At 49.6% G+C, this 25,160-nt stretch overlaps 1 protein-coding gene across 3 annotated transcripts in view; it reads left to right on the forward strand.

Moving 5' to 3' along the window:
- The first annotated feature begins 7,562 nt into the window (after nt 1–7,562).
- The window catches only part of LOC120537909 (tyrosine-protein kinase ZAP-70), a 59,163-nt gene continuing 41,565 nt past the window's right edge, over nt 7,563–25,160 (forward strand). For 2 of the 3 annotated variants that reach the window (XM_039767178.1, XM_039767177.1), the window contains exon 1: nt 7,564–7,680. The gene's annotated coding sequence lies outside the window, so the exon portion shown is untranslated. Of the gene's footprint in view, nt 7,681–25,160 lie in introns of all 3 variants that reach the window. The other variant, XM_039767174.1, reaches the window with a different exon arrangement.

A 25,160-nucleotide genomic window follows, 5' to 3' on the forward strand; every position in this document is an offset into this window, starting at 1 on the left:
CTGTACAGTATTTACATTTGTATTTTATAATATTTGTATCTTAAGCGCCCTGAGCATGGGGAAGGCGCTATATAAATATAACATATTATTATCTTATTATGAGAAACTAGCAGGCCCCCATGGCTCCGCCCACGTAGTGGTGAAACAGGGCAAACTTTAAAATCAATAATAAAAATGAATAAACGTCAAACGTTGGCACCGTACCTGATCGTGGAGAGCGTGCTCCGCATGGGCAGAAGAGCTCGTGGGCGTGAGAGCTCAGTAGGGACCCTCTAAGACACACGTATCACGTAGCTGTGATCTCTCTCTGAAAAACGTCAAACGTTACTCCTGAACAGGTGAGCATGTCTGCTGAAATAGAAACAGGTATCGCTAGCTAAGCGGAGGCGAGGTGCACTCCAACACGTGGCGACAGGTAGGGCGACTCAAACAGAGGCTGACGCAGGAGGGAGGAGGACCCCGCCCCGCCCGCCCGGCCACTGCTGACGTCACGCGTCCCCGCAACTCAACTCTGGATCTTAGCGCGACGAGAGAACGAAAGTCGCAAAAGCAACCGGAATGTTCAAGCAAATTACAGAAAAAAACGATCTCAATCGGTGAAGCAGATCTCTGGTGAAAAGCGGACAGACATACAGACGATGATTTTGTACATATATTAAGATATATAGAGATAGATAAGTAGGTCATTTGTGAGAAGGCCACCGAATGTGCCGATTGGGATTATTTCATTCCTCTTTATGAAAGGATGCTTTGGATTATCAACGCTTCTGTCTGCCACCCATCGACTGCGGTTTTATTTTTTCTATTTGATTTTTCGATAGTAAGGACGTCACAAGTCTGACGAGCATCGACATTTAGGGTTCGACGTCAGTTTTCAGAGCTGGGGGTTTCACAGACCAGCATATGGCAGAGCGTGTAATGAGCACAGACGACCAGCAGATGTCACCAGAGAGTCGCCTTGGCGTTGAATGTTCCAGCACTTCACAAAGCTTCATTCTGCTCCATGTGGTGCCCTCCCGCTTCACGTGGCTGGGCATCAGATAGTCACATCATGCCAGTGCTAACCCTCTGGAAAGTGCCTGGCATTTGCTAGACTGGCAGAGACATTGTGTGGTTGAGTGACTGCTTAATGCAGCTAAAAGATAAAGTGTGACTTGCATCTGGCACAAGTCAGGAACAAACCCAGGATGGCAACAGATTACGTCAGACGTTCACATTTGTGTCCGTCTATCCATCTTCTAAACCAGCTTGTCCACATCACGAGGAATCTGACGCCTATTTTTGATTCCATTGGGTGCAAAGCAGGGACAATCTCTGGAGAGGGTGCCAACCCATCACAGAGTGATGAACACACACACACACATTAGTGCCAGTTTAGCAATGCCAATCCACCTAACCTCCATGTCTTTGGACTGCAGGAGGAAAGCAAACCATCCAGCTTAAAATACACCGAGAAAGAAACAGAAAGATGAATCAGTAGAACATAGAAAAACCATCATGGAGTCCAAGTGCAAGTCCTAAAGTGTCAGAGGCCGGCTGGAACGGGTAGACGGTGACACCTGGGGACACAGCTTTGGATCGCGTGTCCACCTCACAGATTTGCTGGACTCTGCTGTTTTACTCCCACCACTTAGCGTGACTGCCAGTTCCAAGCTAACCCGGCGGGTGTCCAAGTGGGCACTGAGATCGACTGGCACCGCGCCCAGGGCTGTTTCAAGTGCTACTGGGTACTCCACAACACTGAGTGTTGGATTTTGCAGTGTTGGTTTAGATGCCCTCCAAAACAAATACGTGTAGCCCCCCATAACACCTCTTCAATGAGTTCATGTCCATAGGGCACCCCATCTGGAGAGTCCAGGGTGACATCTTTAATATTTCTGTGAGGGAATCTGCAGACCCCGACAACTACAAGACCACCAAAGTGGACAGTCTGAGTGAGCACAGGCCAGTGGCACTCACTGCTTGGACAGGCTGGCACAGGGACACGTTGAACAGAACACTCAGGAGCTCCTCCAGCCTGCGTGCTGTCGTGGTTTGTGTCTTTTATTGTCATTGACGTTTGTGTGTCTTTGTTCATATTTTCTGTCATTCCTCTCACTTTTGTTGATTATCTGCTCCGTCTGTAAGCTGACTTGTGCTCTTTGTGCTTTGTGGGTGGAGCCCCAGGAGGCGGGGCCTGCCCTGACATCACGGTGACATCACTGTGCCTGAGCCCGCCCACCGGCCACTGAGCCCAGACATCATCCAACCCGCTATATCCTAACGACAGGGTCACGGGGGTCTGCTGGAGCCAATCTCAGCCAACACAGGGCGCAAGGCAGGAAACAAACCCCGGGCAGGGCGCCAGCCCACCGCAGGGCACACACACACACCAAGCACACTCTGGGGGCAATTTAGAATATTTTAAATGACAAAAAAGTATTTTCTGGAAGCATCAGTCTCTGCAAGTCAAAGGTTTTTATGGTTTCCTCTCCCTTGCAAGGCATCTTTACATTTTGGGACACTTAAGTAAAATTTGGAGGCTGAAGGCCAGTAAATTTTGGACTGACACCATGGGGTGAGGCCCGGCCTGGCTTGTGAAGACTGTGCTGTGACTTCAGCTCCAGATCAATGACTGTAGTGTCACCGGCGCTCCACAGAGGGCGCCACGTCGTTCACACTCTGCACCATCCTGGCACATCCGGACGTGTCAGAGCTCAGCCAGGCTGACTGCCACACGTCTCAATTTAGGACGCCCTCTGCCACTTCCAGACCTTAGCGTGTGCAAACTGGCAGCATCACACCCTCCATGATGTACCAAAGTGCACAACAATGGCCTCAAAATGACCTTCAAACCCGGCCTCTTCATCTGGAGAGATGCCTCACCCCAGGCAGCCGGGCCCCAAACTCTGCAGCCAGGCTTTGGCCTACACAGGCCCAAAAATACAAAAAGGTTTATTAAGCTCAAAGAACATTAAGCGTCCAAAAATAAACACAAAGGTTAAACTTCATGGAAAGGGACGTGTGAAACGTCTGGCCTGGTGACGTCCAGCAAGAGATCTTTATGAACACGGGAGATGATTTTTTAATTAATCACAGAGGAATACGAGCAGCAAAAAAAAAAAAGAATAAGACCGAGCAGTTTGTCTACCTGATCTGACAGACGTCGCTGAGCAGACCTGACGTTTCTCACAGTCCAAAGTCTTCGTAGCCAGAATGGAGTCAAAGCCAGCAAGTTGAAATCCTAAGGCCAAAGCCCAAGAGCTTCCCAAACTCAGAGTCTCAAATGTCCAACCTCAGGTGACACTTACCCTCCAGCGATGGCTTTTACGCCATCATATGCCACCTAGCAACACCTCAAAACAAAATGGCAGTGCAGTAAACACGTCATGAAATGAAAGGAACGTTGATGTGTAAACATTGTGGCCACTAGGGGGAGTTGCAGACCCCCAAACCTCAGACACAATTTTACCAACGACAGTCTCAGGTTCAAAAGCAACAACAAAACTACTTTCAAACAGCACAATGCCAGTCACAAATCCTCCTCCACTCTCGTCCAGGCGAGTTTCGTCGTCCTCCTCGTCCTCCGACTCCCAAACGAACGTCACGTGGCTCTTTGTACACACGACCTGGGAGGAAGCACTTTCAGTCAAGCAGAAGCCCCACAAAGCAGGGACAGCCGCAGTAAGGGTTGCCCCATGAGACTACAATTCCCAGTATGCCCTGCAGGTGTGTGTATGGGAGTGCTGCCACCTGGCACACTGGCGGTGCATACGGTCTCAGGACCACCCACCACTCTGGCCTCCCAGCTGGGCAAGGGCCTGCTGAACCCCACTGGGGTGCCAGTTTGTCAAAGCTGGCATGGTGTGCCCAGAACCTGGCTTTGCCTCTGACCACCCACTACCACCAGGCAAGGGAACAGGGTCCATCCCAGCATCCCAGAAGGAAAATAACAAAGAGATTTAAATCTGCATCCTTGAAAGGAGGGAGGGAATGTGTCTACACAGAAATCCGCACTTAAATGACAAACCACTGCAAAAAATGACAGATGTGCAGTCTCAGAGCAGAAACCAGAAGAAAATACAAATCTCACAAACATTTACAAAGAATCAAAAATACAAATCACACGCCAATCAGCAGTCAGGCTCCAGGCTGTGGGCGGGCCCTCGTCAGTGACGTCATGGTGGCCCCGCCTCTCTCACAGGGCACACAGAACATAAGAGAAGACACCGGCCACTCTGACAATGCTGAATCCTAAAGAGAAATGAAACAACACGCCAGAATAGACAAAAGGACAATAAAGGACAGTAAAGGACAATAAAGGACAGTAAAGGACAATAAAGCTACGGCGGCAAACCCCCCGACGGTGACAATCTGTGCCTTCAGGTCACAGACTGAAGGCGCCAAGGATTCACATCCTCTTGATCTTCTCAGCAAGTCGATCTTCATAAACATCCACTTGACTCACAGGACGGGCGGTTGGCATCGGCGTCTGCCATTAGTCCGGTGTACCTGCTGCTGTCATCTTTACGTCTGATGTGTCTGATGTCGCGTTTCAGCTTCAGTCTGCTGATCTCTGTCATATTGTATTCATTTGCACTGAGCTCGTGTTTGTTGCTTGTGTTCTTTGTTTGTTTGTTTTGTTTCAGATGCCAGGGTCACCAACAGACACGGGGCACACAGAAGTCCCACACCTCACACGTTTAGTTAGCGTTTCTGCACAATGCACCAATCACCCCAATAAACTCAGTGCTCTTCTTTTCTTCTGCCCCCTCCACTCCTCTCCCGTATGCTCTGTCCTTCGCCTCCCAAACTCCGGCGGCTCCTTTTATGTTGATGTGCTCCAGGCGCTCATTGATGGGCTTCCTCGTGTGGCTAAAGTGCTGCTGTCCGGGGGCTCCGGGATTGTCCAGGCGCCCCCTGGTGGTGATCATGGGCCCCAACAGGGCTGAGCTTCCAAGCCTGTGGTCCCGACGTACTCCTGGGGGTTCACCCTCTTGGGTTCTGGGGGAGTTATTGTCCCCAAGTTCCCCGGACATCTGCCTCAGTTTTTAATGTGATATCGGGGTCTCTTTGTAAAGCCTGCTGACAAACCAGCATGGCACTGACAGGAGAAACCAAAGGGAAGGATGATGGGACCTGGTGTGGGGCTGGACAGGGCACAGCACCAGTCCCTGGGTCACCCTGTGCCTGCCAGGACATACAGTATCTGCCCAAGAAGTAGGTCTCCAAGGGCAGTCCCAGTGACGCCAGGGTCAGGGAGGGTGACAAGGAAGATCTGATGGTGTGACGATGTGGGTTCTGGCTCCACACTCCCTTTGCTATTGGAAGCACTCGAACCCCACACCGTCGATAATGAAACCGAGTGAGCTAGTCAGTGGAGGCAAATAAACACTTGAGCAAGGGGTGGTGCAAAAAGTGCAACAGTGCTTTTATTAAAAATCAACAAAACAAAAACAGTGTTCATAAATAGTGCAGTTCTTCATTAAATGAATAATCCATAAAACGAACGTGGGAGTAAAACCAATAAATAGAAAAAAACAATCCTTAAAAACAAGAGGTTAAAATGATCAGGAAGCAGTCTTAAAACCAACAACAAATCTGGTGCTCTTTTGTTAGCGTCTCACCTGCTAATCCCGTTTGGGCCAAGCAGCAGGCAAGACGCTCTCTGCAGCTGCCCTCCTGAAACACACGCATGAGACTGGAGACCTCCCAAACCCTGGCTTCGGTATGGCACTCATCCCAGTCTCGGAGAACTTGGCTTCCAACCAACGGCCAGGTCGCCCACGTTGGGGATTCCAGCACCAAGTCTCCCGACTTCCGCTGCCTTTCCATGGCCTCTCTGCGGCCCGTCGCTTTCCTCTAGGCACTCCCGCTACCTGCTCACTCAGCGGGAGCAACCTCAACTCAAACGTCTAGGTGTTGGCCTAACACCCAGCTTCCATACAGCTGCCCACGAGTGCTCGATCGCGCGCTCACCCCACTCACGCACCGTCTGCTTCCTCTCCTGCTCGCGGTAACCTCCGTCCTCTCCTTTCCTTTCCTTTCTCTCTCCACTTTTTTCCTCCCTTAAAACCGACTCGCGCTTCTTTTTAAAAATGACGAGGGCCACAGCAGCTGCAGCATTAGCCACGGGACAATCATGAATGTGGGCAGTTCCTCACCTGTGCACTAGGTGAGAAACGCCCACACCCTACAGATCGTCCCGAGGCCCACTATGGCCCAACGTCCCCTCGCTAAGCCGCGAGCACATCGATTATTTGTTTTAAAAATGGCCTGTGCTCAGTGAGCTGTGGACCCTTAACACAACAGATGGGTGAATTTAGATATGGATGACATTGGCAGCCCTGAACGCTCTGCAAGATGTGTGTGGCATGTATACAGCAGAGATGCTACTTATGTAACTGAAAGGGTGTGCGATTTGGGCACCGAGTGGGCACCAAACCCCATAATTGCCGTATAACAGTAGAGACTTCCTGCTATCAACAACAAGGGACACCGCCAACCTCCCTGCACCCAGAGCGCCAAACGGACTGTGACTGGCACTGCCAAAAGTAGATAAGAGATCCAGCAGGGTGGGCAGAGATGACACGTTGGCAGCTCTAGACATCCATGACGTGGTGACAATGGTAAGGAGGGACATCTCGGTGCAGTGGCCCCTCTTGGAACCTGACAGATGAGGATCAAGTAGTCCAGTTGTGCAGACAAAAGGAAAAGACCTGCTGAGAGAAGAAGAGAAGACTGTAATGACCTACATGAGGGGGGCCGAGGGTGGGCTTCTCGGGTGGAGGAGCTGTAAGGACCTGTGTGAACAGGAAGGAGCAGTGCTGAGTGAGGAGTCCATGATGTGTGCAGCTGCAGACATGAGGGACGGGGAGACTGTGTGAGGGGACATGGGGACAGGTGGTGGGCAGGTGGTCATTGGTGATACACACAGCAGGTGTGAAGGGCACTATATGATAGATAGATAGATAGATAGATAGATAGATAGATAGATAGATATTGTGAAAGGCGCTATATAATATAGATAGATAGATAGATAGATAGATAGATAGATAGATAGATAGATAGATAGATAGATAGATAGATAATGTGAAAGGCACCATATAATATATAGATACTTTATATAAAAGACTGATACTGTAAATAGCAAACATACATATAAAAAGTAATACTTAATAAACATATATTTTATTTAAAAGGCTGAGCAATAGCATACATCTACATGCAAGGCACTACATAATAGATGAATATATGAGATCGGTGCACATGCAAGGCGCTATAAAACACTCTGTTAGGTTTAATTGAGTTTGAGGCGGTGACACTCTGCACCCTCAGGTCGCCCCCTTACTTTTATAGTGGTCCTACCTGTCCCTGAGCGGCCATGCCGAGGTGCTCTTTCGTTTTCTCCCCTCTGCTGCGCACGTCTGCCCATCAGCTGATGTCTCCGCCGGTGAATCCCGCGTGGATGTCGGAAGTCTGCGCGCTTCGCCGGAGGAAGCAGGCGGGCCGCTCGATTACTCTTGTGAAGGAAGTGGGTCACGGGTTCTAAGAAAAGACGAGCAACTCGAAGACAGACAGCTAAGCGTCCTTTGGTCTGTGCTGATCCAGGAGAGAACCTTCGAGCACTTTTCTGTCACATCAAAGAAAGAAAGAAAATCATGTGCTGTACGGACAAACGGCCCAGCACGAGCCACTGAGGTGAGTAGCAGACACAGACCCCTTGGCGCGGTTCGGCTCGGCTCGGCTCGGCTCCGGTTTCTGTGTTTGTGCCGCGCGTTTCTTCGCCTTTCGGCCTTGTCGGTTGTTCAGGGCGATAATCGCTCGGTGATGTGAATGTAAATCCTCACGACAACTTGCACCGTTTTTTCTTCTTCTGTTTCCCATTTTATTACATTTTGAAGGCTGTCGCGAGGAGATTCTATTTCACATCGGTTTCCTCCAGAAGAATATTTCGATTTCTTTCTCTGTGAGCGAGTTTCAGGGTGCTATAAATACGCGCGTGTGTCACTCAGCGTGCAGGTGGCTTTCGTCTCAATGTGAAATAAGGGACACAAAGACAGCAGATGCTGCAGCGCGGTGTTCACGTTTAGGTTCTGCTGTAAATGTAAAGGCCCACTCACTTCAAGGCGCTATATGCACAACACACTAGTCCTTTGTAGAGCAGTTAGCTCAGCACGAAGTGAACAAAGCGTGTGAAACAAGATCAGAAAATGAAGGTGAACAAAGCGTGTGAAACAAGATCAGAAAATGAAGGTGAACTGATTTCAGAATTCGTTATATTAGTGTTAGATTTACCTTTCACCTTTACAGATTAATTCCATGTAAGGTATAACACGAGTCACAAATACCAGCAGAGCAGAGCAGCAACAAGAAGCATTTGATAAGAACAAAGCGAGACAAATACAAAAGTCCATACCGACGAACAGAATAAAAGGGATGGTGCGCTGAACAGTGGGGGCTTCTTAAACGGCCCTTTACGGGGTCGTGTGGCTCCTCTTATTAAACTCTTATTCAACCCTCATGACCATTTCAACTCGTCAGTTGAAGTTGTTTTTTTGTTTTTTGTGGACGAACCAGAAATCTGTGATGTCCGGTGGGCTGCTTGGTACATCGGATGTAGAAAACCTGAGCGGAGGCGCAATGATGGCGGGCGTGCAGCAGGAGTCCTTAACGGTGTGAGCAGGTCCGCGCCGTCTGTTTGCGCTTATTTACGGACCCCATTAATGAGCGTCATCAAGTTTGTTGTTGTTGTTGTTAACTTTTATTTCTGGACCCTTCATATGGATGGCCCTTTGCAGAACTGAAGGTGCACGGTTCAACTAAGGCATCGCTTTGGAGTCTCGTGCAGACTGGCACCGTTCATTTTAGGAGAGGTGGAAATACACGAAGGGTACAAAATAAACGATGTCGTTTAAACGCTGCATGGCTTTGTGGAGTTCAATCCAAAGACCTCCGTCCGTGTGTTCAGTTCACGCTCCGGTCTGACGCCGCACTCGCGTATCTGCTCATCAAACACAAACGGCTCCCTCTTGACGTGTGCAGTCCTCTTGTTCGTGTTACTTGGTTCAGATCAAGACGACCTTAATGAGCAGAACCCGGCAGAGTGAAAGAAAAGCTTTCTTTTGGTTTGTTTTTTTGTTTTGTTTTTTTTGCTTTTATTATTCATATCAAACACAGGAGCTTTCATCTGCCATAATCTGCACTCGCGCTGAGCGCTCACATTAAAGGCTTTCATTTAGACGGGCATCTGACATTTAAAATAAAAAAGGGTAGTGCCGTTAAAATAAAACGCCGAATCAAATCAAATACACGCCACACGAACGCGAGCGAGCAACTGAAAACGCACCGCAGGTGTTTAGGAAATTGCAAAACGAAGTTCAATCCGCAGCACCGGGCGGCTGAACAGAAGCGCGCCTCACACTCTCAGAGAGACCCCCGAACACACACACACACACGAGTGTCAGGGGCCGACCCTACGTGATATTAATTCACCCGAATTCGCGGAGCTCGAAGTGTCCGGCACTGCAGGGGAAATCAGAAGATCCGTTTTTAAAGGCGGCAGCTGCCCACAAACACAGCACGGCATTAACAAGTGAAATGAGAACAAACGGGAACCGGCATTGTTACTCCAAACGACTGGAGAGAAAAATGAGAATAGTCACGAAAAACACACACACAAAATATTATAAACCAACAAACAAACAAATATATATATATATATATATATATATATATATATATATATATATATATATATATATATATAATAAATAAATAAATAAATACTCGGCTAGTCCGCGCTGGCCTTGGGGGTGAATGCGGGCACCGACGGAAAGAAAGAAAGAAAGAAAGAAAGAAAGAAAGAAAGAAAGAAAGAAAGAAAGAAATTTGAATAAAGGGGGTTAATAAATTTAAATAAACAAAGGAAAAACATAACGCCTTTCAAAATTATCGTTATAGTGTTCATCATGTGATGGTTACAGTAACGTAAAAAATAACGCATAAAAAGTGTTACGTGCTTAAAACAGAAAGAAAGAAAGAAAGAAAGAAAGAAAGAAAGAAAGAAAGAAAACGACCTGCGCAAAGAGAGTTTGTGACTCAAGGCTAAAGCTTTGTGTTATTATTATTATTGAGTAAGTTCGCCATGAAATGACTGTCAGAAAAACAAAACTACGTGAATCCGTAGACCTGACAGGTAATAAATATTACACGGACACATTCTCTGTTAAATGAACACTTAAGTACATGAAGAGAATGTTTCTGAACATGTAGCTCTGGGTGTGTTATTATTAGTAGGATTAATATTAGTATTACTGTTGTTGTTATTGGCGTTTATCTCCATAGAGGACTAACCACCCGTCTATGGCTGCTTCCTTCGCGACACACTTCAACTGGTTCTTTACTGGTTCCTTGGCGCTTACAGGGTCCTCATTGCCTGCCAAAGGATAGTTTCATTCTGTCGGAGGGGTCTTTGCATTTGAAGTTGTGTCTTTGGGGGGTTTAAAGGCTCCTAATATGAGGACAAAACGGAAATCTTGAAAGTGCAGCAGGCTGGTATGGCAGATGAAGAAAGTCTGAACTGAGCCTTTGGGACCGCGTGCTGCGAGGGCTTTAAAACTCAGGAGCACGATGGGATTTCACTTCTCGGGCCATTTATGGAGGTCGCTGTGGGTCTAAATAAGTAAAGGACATTTCTGGAACTTTCGTGTGGTCAGTGCTTTGGCGCTGATCCGGAGCACCACATTGGCACCTTTGTTTGTTTGTGTGGAGTGCCCGCCGGTGGGCTTTGACCGCGTGATTGAACACATTTGGAATTATTATTATTATTATTATTATTATTATTATTATTATTATTATTATTATTATTATTATTATTGTTGTTGTTGTTGTTGTTGTTTTTCCGTTGAATTCGATTCAGTTCCGTTTATTTTTGTATTGCGCCTTTCACTGAGTGCTGTGACAAGTCACCGTGTAAAATACAAACACACACACTTTACAAGTGTCACACGGGTACATCACGAAGTCACGCATTTGTTTAATCAGACAGAAGGACGAAGTGCCTTGAAGTTGCTGAACACAAACGACGAACACGAGCGGAGCGCCGCGCCATGCTGTCATGTCCTTGTCGCTCTCGTCGCTCGTACTCTTTCTTCAGTGACGGCCTCGTCTTTCCTTCACATCTTCGTTCTGTTTGCCTTTCTTTTCGCCGTCGCTTGTCTTTAAGCTCATGTTGTCTTTTTCTTTTTTTCGGATTTTTCTTTTTCTTCGTCGTTTTGTTTTTTTTTTTTTCTCCTCTTCATATTTATGGAGCTTTAAACACTGCGGCCTTCACACTGCGGCGGCCCGCTGATTTCTTGACGAGCCCCTTTGACTCCGTCGTCATGTTTGTTCTTTTTTAGGGGACTCACCTGAAATTAATTAAATCGGATAATAATAATAATAATAATAATAATAATAATAATAATAATAATTAGAAACAGCGAGCGGGCTGAGCGCAGTGGACGCCATAAGCAGGGTGACCCCTCCGGGTGCGTGTCACTCGTCTGACGCTGGCCCAGTCTCTCTCTCTCTCTCTCTCTCTCTCTTTTTTATCTCTCTTCTTTATTCTTTTTTTTATTATTATTATTTCTACTCCTGACGGGTCTGCGCCCATCGCGGTGACCTTCAGCCCCTCAAGTCCACACCGCACCTCGCCTGCCTGCAGCTCCGGTGCATTTAAACGGCAGCCGCATTGTCTCTAAAATCGGCGGACAAAAAAATCACAAAACAAAGAGTGGGCGCGAGCGGCCAGCTGGGGGCAGTCGGGCTCAAGTCGGTCGCGGAATGCCGCGCGGTGCCCACGTCTTTGTTTTATGCCCACGCCGGTGGGCGCCTCAGGTATTTTTAAATGAGCACCCGCTTTGACTTTTTGAGCACGGGAATGGCGCTATATAAAGAGAAGCTCTTCTTCTTCTTCTTCTTCTTTTTCTTCTTCTTCTTCTTCTTCTTTTTCTGCCTTTCATGGTTACACTCGTTCCTCTCCCATCAGTGGCATTAATGGCAGACCACAGCCACATATCAGAGGTGCTGGCAGTGCATATGGCGACCAGCTCATTGTGCCTGTGAAGGTCCTGGATGTGGTGTTTAGTATGAAAGGCACTATAAAGCGCCACCAGGGACTGACTCGGTGGTCCTAACTGAGTGGCCTCACCATTTAGATTGGCAAATCTCAAGATGCATACCTGGACACGACTTCGGCGATGTTTCTGGGATCATCGGGAGTTTCAGGTTTTTCCACATCAGACTTCCTCACCCAGAGGACCCAGCCTGGGGTCGATCAGTGCCAGCGAGTGCCCAGGTTGCACTTTCCCCTACAGTTCTCCTCTCCTAATCCAGTGGTCTCCATGGCTGACTTCTCAGCCCCTCTCACGTCAGTGACATAGATGCCCAGGATAGTAAGCACCTTGCAGAAGGACTGCCCAGTAGACCCTTCATGGGCTCACACCTCATCTGCCATCCACTGTCCCTGCTCTGCTCCTCCTGCTGGCCCACCTTTGGGCCTGTGAGCTCCATAAGTCTGACCTGCTGGGAGGATTTGGAGAGGAAGACCACGTCTGGTCTCAGTGATGGTGCTGTGATGTTGCATCTCGATCAGCTCTCAGTTCCCAGTCAAGCGCTGTGGCCAGTAAATCTATGGAGGTGAAGTGGCTTCTCCTCAGCTCTGATGAAGGTGACAGTCCATTAAGCAGTCCACTTTTAAACTTGCAGGAGTATCAAATATGGAAGCCACTGTGTGTTGCTAGAAGGTGTCACTTCTTGCTCAGTCAGGGTGACGTCCCCCTCCATGAGATTACACAGCGGCTCTTTCTGGCATTGACACACTCCCGGGGCCCGACTTGGGTGGTGGCCGTCACTCTCTGTGATCAGGACCAGTAAACAGGGCCGTCTTAACAGCATTCTAGGCCCCCCGGTCAAAGCAGTGCAATGGGACCCCCAACCTACACAGCCACTCAGCAAGTCATGACATACAGAGATTAGCGTGGGACCCAGCGAGCCCATGCGTTGAGACGGCCGTGCCAGTATAGTGCCTTGGTGGGGGGCTAAGTGCAGTGTGAAAGGCGCTATATAACATCACTCACTCCACTTACAGTACCTGTCCCCAGTCACCATTTGTGTTTTTCTGCCACCATTTTGTGTTCAGTTTTCCACCATTTTGTGGCTGTCTGCAGGGTGACAGCCATGTTGTTTGCCGGTTGCTATGCCCATTGCCAGTCACGTGACGTATTTTGGGTCCCCATAAACGACTCTCGTCAGTTCTGGGTTGTGATTTTGAGGTTTATTTCTTCATTGATGTGCATTTTGTGTTTTTTTTTTTTTATTCTTTGTCACACTGTCACCACCAGTTTGCATGTTGCTTTGGATTGTGGGCACCGCCATTTTGTGTTCTGTTTTCACAGGCCGGCCACCATTTTGTGTCTGCCTTGTTGTTTACTGGTTGCTATGCCGTTGTCCGCTTATTACAGATGGTGGTCTGCTGATCTCGCTGTGTGCGTTTTTAGACACAGAGCGGCACAATCTCGACGGGTGCCCTTTGTGTTTTTCTCACTCTTTGCTTTGTCTTTGCTGTTTTGCTTTCACTTTCCTTTCCAGTTTTCAGTCCCCCCCCCTGTGCCCCCCGTCTCTCGTCTCAGACTGAAGTGCAGACCCTCCCTTTAAAGTGAGACTCACTTTGTGTCTGCTCAGGAATTCAGTCAGGACGGCAGCCCCCCTTATTTGGGAGAATGATATCTTCTTTGACCCCAAAGCCTCTGTGCCCGCAATCGACAGGCACCAGGGGTCCGCACTCAACCCCTCTTAAAAGTCTCACAAGTCCAAACAGGCTGCCCCTCCGCCCTGTGACAGCACCGATGGGACTCGAACCCGGAGCTCTGCCATCACATGAAGGGCCTGATGGGCTCTCGCCTCCCCTGTCAGCCCCTCATCTGAGACCACAGTAGCCTCTGGATTATAGAATCTGAGTGACACTATGAAAGGCGCTATACGGACCCTGCTGCTGCATGAGTGGGTCACCAAAGCAGTCAGAGCTCGTCATTCAGAAAGGAAGAAAAGAAAAATTAACTGGGACCCATAAAGAGCTTTGGGGGGGCCGGTGGGTGTAAGATACGTTAGATGAAAGGCGCTATATGGTGTCCTCAGTGTGTCGGGGGGCTCACAGCTCACGTTTGTTACTGTCAGGTTAGTCGACCCCCAGTGTTATGCAGTAGCCTGGCTCGGTGGTCTTTCCTTTTTCCTTATTAATTTTCTAATTATTATTTGTTAAATCCTCTTCTTCTTCGTCTTCATCTCTCAGCTGCTCCCATTAGGGGTCACCACAGCAGATCTCTTTCCATTCATCCATCCATCCATCCATCCATCCATTATCCAACCCACTATATCCTAACTACAGGGTCACGGGGGTCTGCTGGAGCCAAACCCAGCCAACACAGGGCACAAACCCCGGGCAGGGCGCCAGGCCACCACAGGATTTCTTTCCATGATTTGTTAAATATCATTGATGGCGTCTTTTGGTTTGATTCACGTATCTCAGCTTGAAATTCATTTTGTTTTATACTTGAGTTGCGTTTATTATGTGCTTTGTGGGTGGGGTGTGGCTTATGACATCACAACCTAGGGACCGCCCCCTAACCTATTTAGTTAATGGTTGAGGCGACTCCTTCTGGGGTCCTTGGCATGCTGGCACCGTTCTGCTCTTCTGGTGGTCTTTGGAGTTTGGTAAGTGCCTCTTTATGACATTCTGGTTGTGAACTTTGGTTTAGCATTTTCTGGGGTGGATTTCGGGATTGTGTTCTGAGTTCATTTACTTGGTGGGCACAGCTTTGGTTTTGTTTTACGTGGGCGCCGACTGACTCATCATACGCATTGGGCTAGGGGGCTACAACTTGAATAACGTAATCACAATAATAATAATAGGAATAACAGTCGCAGATCGATGATGAAGCACACAACTCAGGTGAGGACAACCCGATACTTCAAAGCTGGCACTTGTCCCCCGACAGCAGCATCTCGACTCAGGCAGACGCCTCCTTTGTATTAGAAGACCTTTTGGGGTGTAGTCTCCACTCTGGATGATGGGTGGTGTGGGGGGCTCTTAAAGAGCCTGAGCCCCCCTAAGGACCCCATTGGTCTCAAAGCCATCAAAAGCAGGATGAAAGCTCCAATAATTGGCAAAAAAGGTGCCCTCTGTTGTGGAGCCCACTCTGCAGTCAGAGCTACAAACAGCCATCGTCAGGTGGGGGGGTGACGCCATTATTACCAGGAGACCCCCGTCCTTTCGGCCAGTAACTTCTTCCTTCTGTGTCAGTAAAGATTCTGTAAACGTCCATAAAAGTAACGTCAGGCTGAACACGCCGAGCGCCAATCAACATGTCAGCCAAACGGTGGTCTGAGAGACTCAAGTGGGACTCCAGTTACAGGGGTCCTGCGCTTCACCCAGTACCTGAAATGGACAAAGAGACTTGCCAGTCTCCTCCATGTTGTGTGTGGACTGGGTATGGGTGTGACAGGAGGTGATACCCCCTCGGTGGTCCGAAGGCACATCGATGCTCACAATTTCTGTCGAAAAGCAGGCGAGTGCAGCGCAGTCCAATGGCGGAGGTGCAAACAGACCTGCTGTTCTTATAAATGAGGGGTCACCAGAGTGGTTTGCACTGACGGCGCATGTACATTATAACTGGGAATGGGCAAATGCCAGGGCAGAGTGCCAGTGTGTGCCAGTCCACTTCGGACCCTGACTTTCCACCAACTCCTGGTGTGAAGCTGATCTCGTCCAAGGGGTGGCTTTTGTTGAGCTTTGGATGGCTCTGGGCTGAATGGCGAGACCCTCGGCGGCGCTCAACACACGGGACCCCACCTCACGCTACCACTCAGACATATGAGATGAGCTGCCATGTGGACAGGAGGACATGCAAACATTAAAGGAACAGAATCAGTGAAGACGAAGAACAGGAATTGACTGGCAATTAAGTGACAAATACGGGCAACAGGGACTCGGAAGAGCAGCGCCACTCCGTTCTTCACATTCACATTCCTCCACATCACCAATGCCAGGGTCCGGTGCCGAAGACCCCCGAGTGTTTCCACCTGCAGTTCTTCATCGCAGTTTGTGGTCTTCTCAGCTGCTCCCTCATCGAGGACTCGACTGACTTGGTAACAGAATGTCAGCTCTTATCCTGCTGCCGTAGTTCTCTGTTGGGGGTCCGCACATGAAATCTTCAAAGTCGGTCGACGAGTGGTCTGCTTTCATAGCCCCACTCTGTGATTTTTATTTAAAATGGAGTTACTTCTTCTTCTTCTATTCAGGTGTTTAATGTCAACTCCAGGTGGTCTCGTGTTCTGAACCCATTTGAGGAGACCCCCCTGCGTGTTTCCAGCTATTCATGTACTGCAGCCCCCTGTTGAGCTTTGATGAGATCTTTGTGCAGCGACTCTAAACCCCACGCTCTCCTGTGACCCCGACTAACGCTTTACCAGGTTCGTGGGCATGCTGAGTAGACGTTGGCACGGTGCGTTTGTGAAAGGACCCCTCAAGACACAGAGAAAGGCTTGAAATTGGCTGCCAAATCGGAATTTGAGGGTCTTAAGGGACTTCAGTCCAACGCAGAGCACCACAGACAGGGGAAGTGACATCATCGGGGCCGGAAGTGATGTCATCGAGTCCAGGGGAAATTTCCCATAGTTGGTCTGCTGATGAAAAAGAGGAAGGATTGGTGCACTGTGCCACCCCCTGGTCTGGCATGGAATTACCCCTTTGTGAGCCCTTCATCTGCCACCCGTGTGTGACAAGTGCATTGAAAGTCTGCTGACAGAAGCCTGATGTTCCTACATGTGCCAACCTCCTGGAGCGAGGGGTGGGCACCGGTGGGCTGTCCAGCATGTGACATTTTAGGTAACTCAAACCCTCGGGTGTCTCTTCGAGGTGACATTCATTGGATTGTGCGAGTTGCATGGTGATGAGGGTCTTCATACAGAGCACACCTGCTCGTATTCACCTGGAGGTTCTTATATCATCAGAAGATCATTCTCAAGATGGCACCTCAGTCACATGAACATGGCGAGCTGCTCCGTGAACCTGGCATTCATCAAGAAGTGTGGTCATCAGCTCGACAAGGCCAACAAGGCGGAGGACACCGACAGGACATCACTCTATGTGACAGACCCCCATCGGCAGAGCCATTGCAGGTGACACAAAGACCTGGCAAAGACCTTGTGACGGCCCGGGCACCCGCCACTGGCATACTCTTTTAAACCTGAGGATGAGCCAGGCAAAGAGGACACGTAACACAGCAAGAGAAGGTGCACAGCGCTCTTATTCACAAACAGCAGGGGTCCGAGATAAAGTGCAGTGCCACTTAAATAAATAAAGAAATAATCCGCCATTAAAAACGACTTCAACGTGGGGGATAAAAGCACCAAGAGATACGTGTGCCAGGGGGCCAAACAAACATGTAAAACACATGGAGGTCCGAGGGCTGGCCTTCCCTCAAGCCACCAAAGCTCCGTTACATACGTGGCCAATGAACGCTGGTGATCCTGTGCCCCCAAATTTGCCCTCTTTGGCGCTCTAGCGATCAAAAGCCACCAACGCTTCCCTAGCCAGCGATCCAGTGCCCCCCACGCTTGCCTCCATTGGAGCCCATTAAGCTCCTGACCAGCAGCACTTGCACCCTCCAGTAGTGCCCCTCTCGATCGATTCACTGCCCCCCTATGAGACGAGTCCTCCAGAGCTCCTGCTCCCTCCCTGTTCTGCTCCATCTTACCCTCCTGTGGTCGCGGTGCCCCAATTACAATCAGTGGGTTGGATGACCAATTAAACGATCAACGTACCTCCACACCGGACCCCCATCGGTGCCTCAACACTTTGAACTAAGCACCAGCCCATGGACCCCCCTATCTCATCCCACCACAGATCTCGAGATTGAGACACAAAGGCTTATGGGATTGTGCTGGCAGTCAGAGAAGTTGGATCTGCAAAGCATCTCGATGACCTGCCAGGTGAAGTGAGTGCCACCCCGGTGCAGATGATTGTCATAAAGTCCTGACAATAAGACTTGAGGAGACCAGTGGGCTCCCAGTTCAAACCAACTAGCACAAACCAGTAGGAAAAAAAGGATAATAATAATACTAATCTCAGCCACACAGCAAAATGAAGCAAAACGATCAACATGGTGGCAGGATGGCGGCTCTCGGCTTTGAACGCACTGGCGACGTCCACACGCACGCACACACACACATCTCACACACTCCGCTCTTCACATCCGCGCCTGGCCCCCTAAAAGAGACCTCCATAGTTGGCCTCTCACTTGACAAACTCTGAGGCTGTGCATTGATTGGATGGTGAGACCGCAGTATGCGCATACATTAAGGAGGCCACTGCAAACAGGAATTCTGGGTAAATGTTTCAAGATAATCATCAAGTTTGGATTTTGGTGCCCTTTGAGGTTCTGCCCTAAATGTGACTGGTGGCATTTAGTAAGCTTCTGACTGGGTTGTCACCGTCACTGTCAGCTGCCTGTCAGGCCGGTGGGCTTCCAGGCTCGTTCATTCGCTTGTCACTTGTCATTTTATTCACTTACCTGAGTCCCATTCTGTCATTTTAGAGACGTGTAAACTAAAAGCCTACGAGTGCAGATCAACTGGCGCGTGTTTTCTGAAGTGTTGCCCCTCGAGCCCCTAATGTTATGAGTGCATCGTGCCAGGGGGCTTCACTCACAGGCTTTACATGAAGGTGACGCATCGCTGAGCGGCGGCCATCGTGAGCAGATATCCTACGCTGTAAGCAGTTGGCACGTTGTTTGTGTTCGCGGTGGTCTTTTAGGTCGAATCTGTCTGATGAGTTTAAGTCAAGCCAAACAATGGAGCCAAGTTCAGCAGGGGGTCTGTCTGCGGAGAGACCTCGTCATTGAGGGCTCTACTGACCTCGGCAGTGACATTCACGTGACTCTTCTTGTGAAGTCAGTAGACGGATTGGGGAAGGTCTTTAGAGTCCTGGTGCCCCCTGCTTGTGAGACATGGACGCCATCCAGTGACCTGAGATGAAGACTTGACCCCCTTCAGTCTCTTTGGAGATTCCTTGGGTGTCGCTGGTGTGACTTTGTGTTGCTCACGGAGTCCCCAATGAGGCACATGACCTGCATTGTGAGTTACGGCACTACGGCCACATGGCGCGATTACCCGAGGGTGACCCTCATTGTTGAGGACCCCAGTGACTGGACCAGGCCAAGGGGACGCCCACGTGACACCTGGCTACTACAGATACATGGTCATTTCCGGAGGGTGGGTGTGGGCCGCGTGTCTGCCTGGGGGGCTACCAATGGGATCCCGAGCTGTTTCGTTGTGTGGTGGGTGTGTCAACATGCTGTGCCAGTGCAGGCTCCCCCAACCTTACTAACTTCTTCTTTCTTAGAGTTTGTCCCCCTGTGCAAGGTCCTCTTTTCCCCCACCTCACTCTCCTATTGACCCAGCTGAGGGCATCTTCACCGGGGGGCATTCACTTGTTGCATATCCACTTTCAGCCAATCGAGCCCACCTTCCTTCAACCTGAACTAAGGCTGAGGGTCATCTTTGCCACTATCTGGTCATGGCTCGTGCCATCGGAGGTGGGCTTTGTGCTTCTTCTTGGTCATCAGTGCTGCTCCCATGACCCTCTGCACATCCTCATGTGTCATGTGGTTGAGGTGGGGTCAGTCTAAGTGTCTGGCAGACCACCCACATTTCCATATCTTGAAGTGCTTGTTCAAGTTTCACCACCTCTGGCCAACACCATGCAGGTACCCTTATGGTATCCTGGCATCTCAAAAAGGCTCCAGTTTTCTGGCACCATTTGACTCGTGCCCGGTGGCAGTGCCGAAGCCGATGAGCAAGCCAAGGGTCTTTGAATCGGTGACATTTTGTGGAGGTCTCGTGCCTCAGTGTGTAGGGTGTCATCTGTCTGCTCACCACAGTCCATGTCTTCTCTCTTCTTGATGTTTGACTGAAGCCCACCTCACCCACCTGCACGGTCTATTGTTGTGTGTGGAGTTTGAGGTCTCGGTTTGGATTTACATTTGATTCCATTCTATATCATCATAATTATACTTATGTGCTCCTCCTACTTGAGCATCTGTCCTCATAATAGTGGCAGTGACACAAACTCCAGTGACGGTGACACTCACATAACTTCATGAAAGAAACTCCACTCACACCGAGTGCAACAAACACACAAATAAACACAAATACACAAGGGGGCCATTAAGGCAGCTGTGACAAGGCCAGGCCACTCAGGCCCAGCAAGCTCACCATGGAGGGTCGAGACTTGGGGGTCCACATGTAATACTAGCAGGGGACGTCAACTGCATTGTGGGACACTACACACCCTGCCGACGTGTGAGTTCACGTAGCAACCTATGGGAGTCGGCTGGCGTGTCGTGTTTGTCCAGTTTGCAGATCCACACCGTTGAAGTCATCGTCACTTGGCGCAGATCCGGCATTTCTGCAGGTTTCCACCGCAGAGCTTCGTTTAGTGACTGCTGTAGGCGTCTTGGCCGAATGTGATGTTTCAAGTCATCGAGTCTCAAATGTGATGCTGAGTGCCTACAAGACCAGCACAGTCTTTATGAGCCCTCAAGTGACTTTAGGCTGGGACCCCTAGAAGGCCACATGGCTGATCGTCACTCATGGTCACCTATTGTGGGACACCTCAGAGGCTCAGCGCCATACAGCCAGCGTGGCTTTACAATAATAACGGCGGTGACTTTTACAGCACAGTCTCATACACAACCAGCAGCTCCGAGGGCTTCACAAGGGCTTAAAGGAAAAACTCAAAGTAAGACGAAGATTAATTAGAAATAAATACGTACGATAAAGAAAGAACAAATCAATGCATGGTGGCACCACACAGACGAGCAGGCGAGTGGCACGCAAAGTCGAGTCCTTTTTGAAGTCTCTCCCGATTGTTGTGCCAAGTGTGACGCTGCGCTCAGAAAAATTAAAACGAAAAGGCCAAACAAGCTGGCAGTGCCCACTGGGCACTTTGCCATCCATAACTGAGCCCAAGTCGATCCTCGTTATCTTTATGCTTCATCCCAGAAGGTCTCGTCGACAGCTGGGGGGGGTCTGCCTTTCTTCCAGCATCACCAGTGGCTACAGAGGCCTTCACGTCAAGAGCTTAAGGTCCCCCTTAGCGTGTTTTACATCTCTCTGTTTCTAAAATCCATCGTCTGCCTGTCTGCCTGTCTGTCTGTCTGTCTGATTTAAATCGAGTTTGTTTCTAGACTTTGCTTGAACATTCAGGTCGATTTTATTACTTCTCTCATCACACTAAGTATCAGAGTTCACATGTGGCACCGAGAGAGGGGAGAGTGGGACCTCAGGAGTGGGGAGCCATGTGGAGCCCACCGCACTCACGCGCCAGCCTCTGTTCACGTCACCACATGTTTGAGCGCACATTGCCAGTGATACCTGTTTGTTTATTCAAGTTTGTCCCCTTTCAGTACTACGTTGGGGGAGCCGTGGGGGCACAGCTAGTCAATGACATCCTCAGGGGCCACGTTCAGTTCAAGGTCTGACCCCGTAAATCCGAGTAATCTGATGGTAAAGCCCAGAGGCCGACTGCCAGTGTGTGCCACAAGCAAAGGCAACATTGGCTATCGTGAGAGCGGCGAGGAGCTCACAGTCTGATTTAATAGCAGAACCAGAAAAGTGCAAACACGTGACTCCTCTCCTCACTGCATGTCCAAGTGTACCCTTAATAGACTGAGATGCCCAGTGTGTGACTTGGGCACCTCCCCCTTCTGCCAGTAGGCAGATCATGTGTGGTGAGTACCCATGTGTACCAGTGGGCACATACCGGCGCTCCTCACAACACGCACCCACTGCCAACGTGTCCTCTTGGTGAGCTTTCACACTTCATCTACTTCACTGTCCTACACTATTCCTCCCTGGGCAGTGCCAGGCTGGCCTGTTGGTATATACATATATATATATATATATGTATATATACACACACCATATGGCCACAAGTTTGTGGGCGCCCGACCATCAGACCTTTATGGTCCTCTTTTATAACTGCAGGCATTAACATGGAGTGGAGTCTGGAGTGTCTCTGTGGGCATTTGTGCCCATCTGTGAGGTGCAACTGATGTTGGCTCACAATTGACTTTCCAGTTCATTCCCATTGGGTTGAAGGCATGGCAGTTGTCTTTGTGGGACACAAAGGTCCTTTACCAGTACCCTTCACCGGAGCCATGGCCACCAGGCACACACCCTGCCATTATCTCTTCTCCAGTAAACGTTACAGTGGGCACAATGCAGTGCAGATGGTGGTGTCCTCCGGGGCTCTGCCAAACCCAGACTGGTCCATCAGGGTGCCGGGTGGTGCAGTGAGATTCGTCACTCCATGTGACCTCTGGCTCGGCCTTTCATGAGGCTCCTGCTGCCCTCTACTTATTCTTTTTATTATTCAGCAGACGCCTTTGTCTCGGCTCTTCTGCTGATGTTCAGAATTCCGTTCTGAGTGATGCCACGCGCAGTGGGCAGGCTGTTTTTATGCTCTTCAGCAGTCGGGGGTCTTCTCTCTGTGATCTTACATGGCTAAGCTGTCATGTCACATTTAACGTCACTGAACTTGTCATTCTCCTGCCCTGCCAGGGTGTGAGATGGTGTGGCTGGCGGGGTGCTGATTTTAAGCCCCTCTTAACAACTCTATTACCTGGGCAGGGGGCTCACCCACATACTTTGGTGTGAATTAGGATGGGAGACTTGAACGGAGAAGGACTTACCAGGCCAGCATCCTGAACTGGAGTCCCTAAGCACAAACGTCCCACAGACTCTTACAGGGAGCCCCACAAGTGGAAGGCCAATGAAGAATCTTTGTCAATCAGACCTTTGCTTTTCACAAAAATGCTCCAAAACAGAGAGCAAGGAACGCAGAAAGAGTCACCTGAAGCATCAACGGCAATCCAAGGCCAGCAAATCCCAAAACACACAAAGTCAAAGACACCACGGGGGTCTAAACATCCTGTAAATACAAAATCAATCATCAAACACCTCAGGAGAGCCCACCGACGCCACAAGCGCATTCAAGGAGCCCATCGGCCTTAAGAGGATGGGGCGGGGCCTGCAGGGAGACTGACAGGTGGCCCCGCCTCTTGGGGAACCACCCACAAAGCACACATAGAAAATAAAATAGAAATAAAACAGCAAAAATACATAAAAGAATAAAGAGAAGTAACAATATTAACAAACGATAATAAAAGAGTTCAAAACAAAGGTGTGCGGGGGGCCCTGGTTTAAACAAAACAGCCGGGAGGCCCATTATGACGGCTTTCAAAGAAATGTCCTGAAGTGACTCAGTGAGTGTCCTGCCATCTGCCATCATGAGCCCCCATCAATTTCTCTCTCTCTCATCACCCTCCTTGTGCCAGGGTGATACCTGCTTCACCAGTGTCACCCAAGAAGTCACCACTGGATGCCACCACATTGTAGCAAGGCCCATTGGCAGCACCTGATCGCTCGCTGGCTTCTCATATCAGACACAAACAGAACAATGGAGGCTGTAATCTTCATCCTGATCGAGGTGTCGACCAGCCTGCTGCAGATGGCTATCTGACTCGTGGTGGCGACCGATGACAACAAGTCACGAGTGCCAGGCTGATGTTTCCCACGTTGCTGGGTCTGCCAAGTGACGGGAAGCAAAAGTGGGTCAGGCGCCATGCTTGGGCCCCTCACGCTGGACCGCGGCTCCTTCCTCTTGGTGCTCTGAAAAGGTGTCGGCGTGGGATGGCGGCTCCTTGGCACTCAGCTCTGGCACCTGTCGGCCACTGATACTGCCGGGGTGACCTCTCAGAAATATCCACCCACACTCAGGACTCCGTGCCATACTTAAGAAAAAGTCGAGCGTGTAGAACAAAATGAAAGTCTGCCGTCTGCTTTAAAGGGTCACCAACCCCATCTTAGACGTGAGGGGGGGGGGTCACCAGTCCAGGATAACACGGCGAGAACACGCAACCTTCACACACATGTGATCGCTGGGATTTGATCAAAGTGGCACTTTACTGGGTCCTGTGGCTCCATTGTTGGACTAAGAACCATCTCAGTCTGCCATGGGGTCTTTACATATGAAATGGGGGGACGGGGGTCTTTGGTCTTTGAGAAGGTCCCTGAAATCTCTAATGTCTGGTAGGTGACCTAGCAGGACATGAGAAACGGAGAAGACCTGAGCTCAGGCAGTGTGATGGTGTGCAGCGGGCTTGTCATGGATCTAAACACAAGGGTCTTCCTGTGGGTAGTCCTTTATGGAACCCAAAATGGTGTCACTCTGAAGAGCATCTCTTGAGTTTCAAGAGTGTGTGGAGCCACGCTGACCAGTAGGCCAACGGGCCCGTTTTGTGGCTCGTCTCGCTGGCCAGTTTGGGTTTCAATGGCCCGCAGTTGTTGTCATCAGTGGCTGTCAGCAATGGAGGCAGCAGGACTGTGGAAGATCAGCAGGTGTCCTCAGCAGGTGTCCTCAGCAGCCTCCCACGACTTTAAAACATGCAGGATATTTTTGTTTTGTTCTTTATTTCTTGTATTAATAATTTGTTTGTTTTCGCATTCCCCTTGGGGTCAGCCATTGTACGGCACCCCTGGTTAAGGGCCCAGCACAGTAGGATCTCCTTTATCAGTTATGGGGATTTGAACTGGCACCCTTGTGGATACGGGCACAGGTCCTTAGCCTCAGGGCCACCACTCCAGGTGTCATGTGCCCTACGTTGGCGACCCATCCTGGTTCTGGTTCTGCTTCTTGCCTGGCACCAGCACTGTCATGGCCCTAATAATGGGACACGCTGGCTCTGAGAATGAGTGGACGAATGGAGACCCCCTTCATTGGCGGCTTGGGGGAGACGAAAGGCTGCTTGTCAAGTCATCTCCTCCAATGAAGTTAAAATGAAATCTCATTTGGTAGCCCTAAGACGAGACAGGATAAAGACTTGGGGGTCCAAGGTGGATACCCCATTTGAGGATGTGTTGCAATGTGTAAGGGGGGCTTCATGTGTCTGACACCCAAAAAGTAGGGCGAGGCTCTCAAAAGCGAAACGACGTTATAATCGAGCACATCAACTCGATCATCTCAGTGTCAAACGATCTCGAGGCAATCTCATCAGGTCCTGATCTGCAGAAGGTGG

The sequence above is a fragment of the Polypterus senegalus genome, chromosome 10 (genome assembly GCF_016835505.1).
Source record: "Polypterus senegalus isolate Bchr_013 chromosome 10, ASM1683550v1, whole genome shotgun sequence".
NCBI classification, from domain to species: domain Eukaryota; kingdom Metazoa; phylum Chordata; class Cladistia; order Polypteriformes; family Polypteridae; genus Polypterus; species Polypterus senegalus.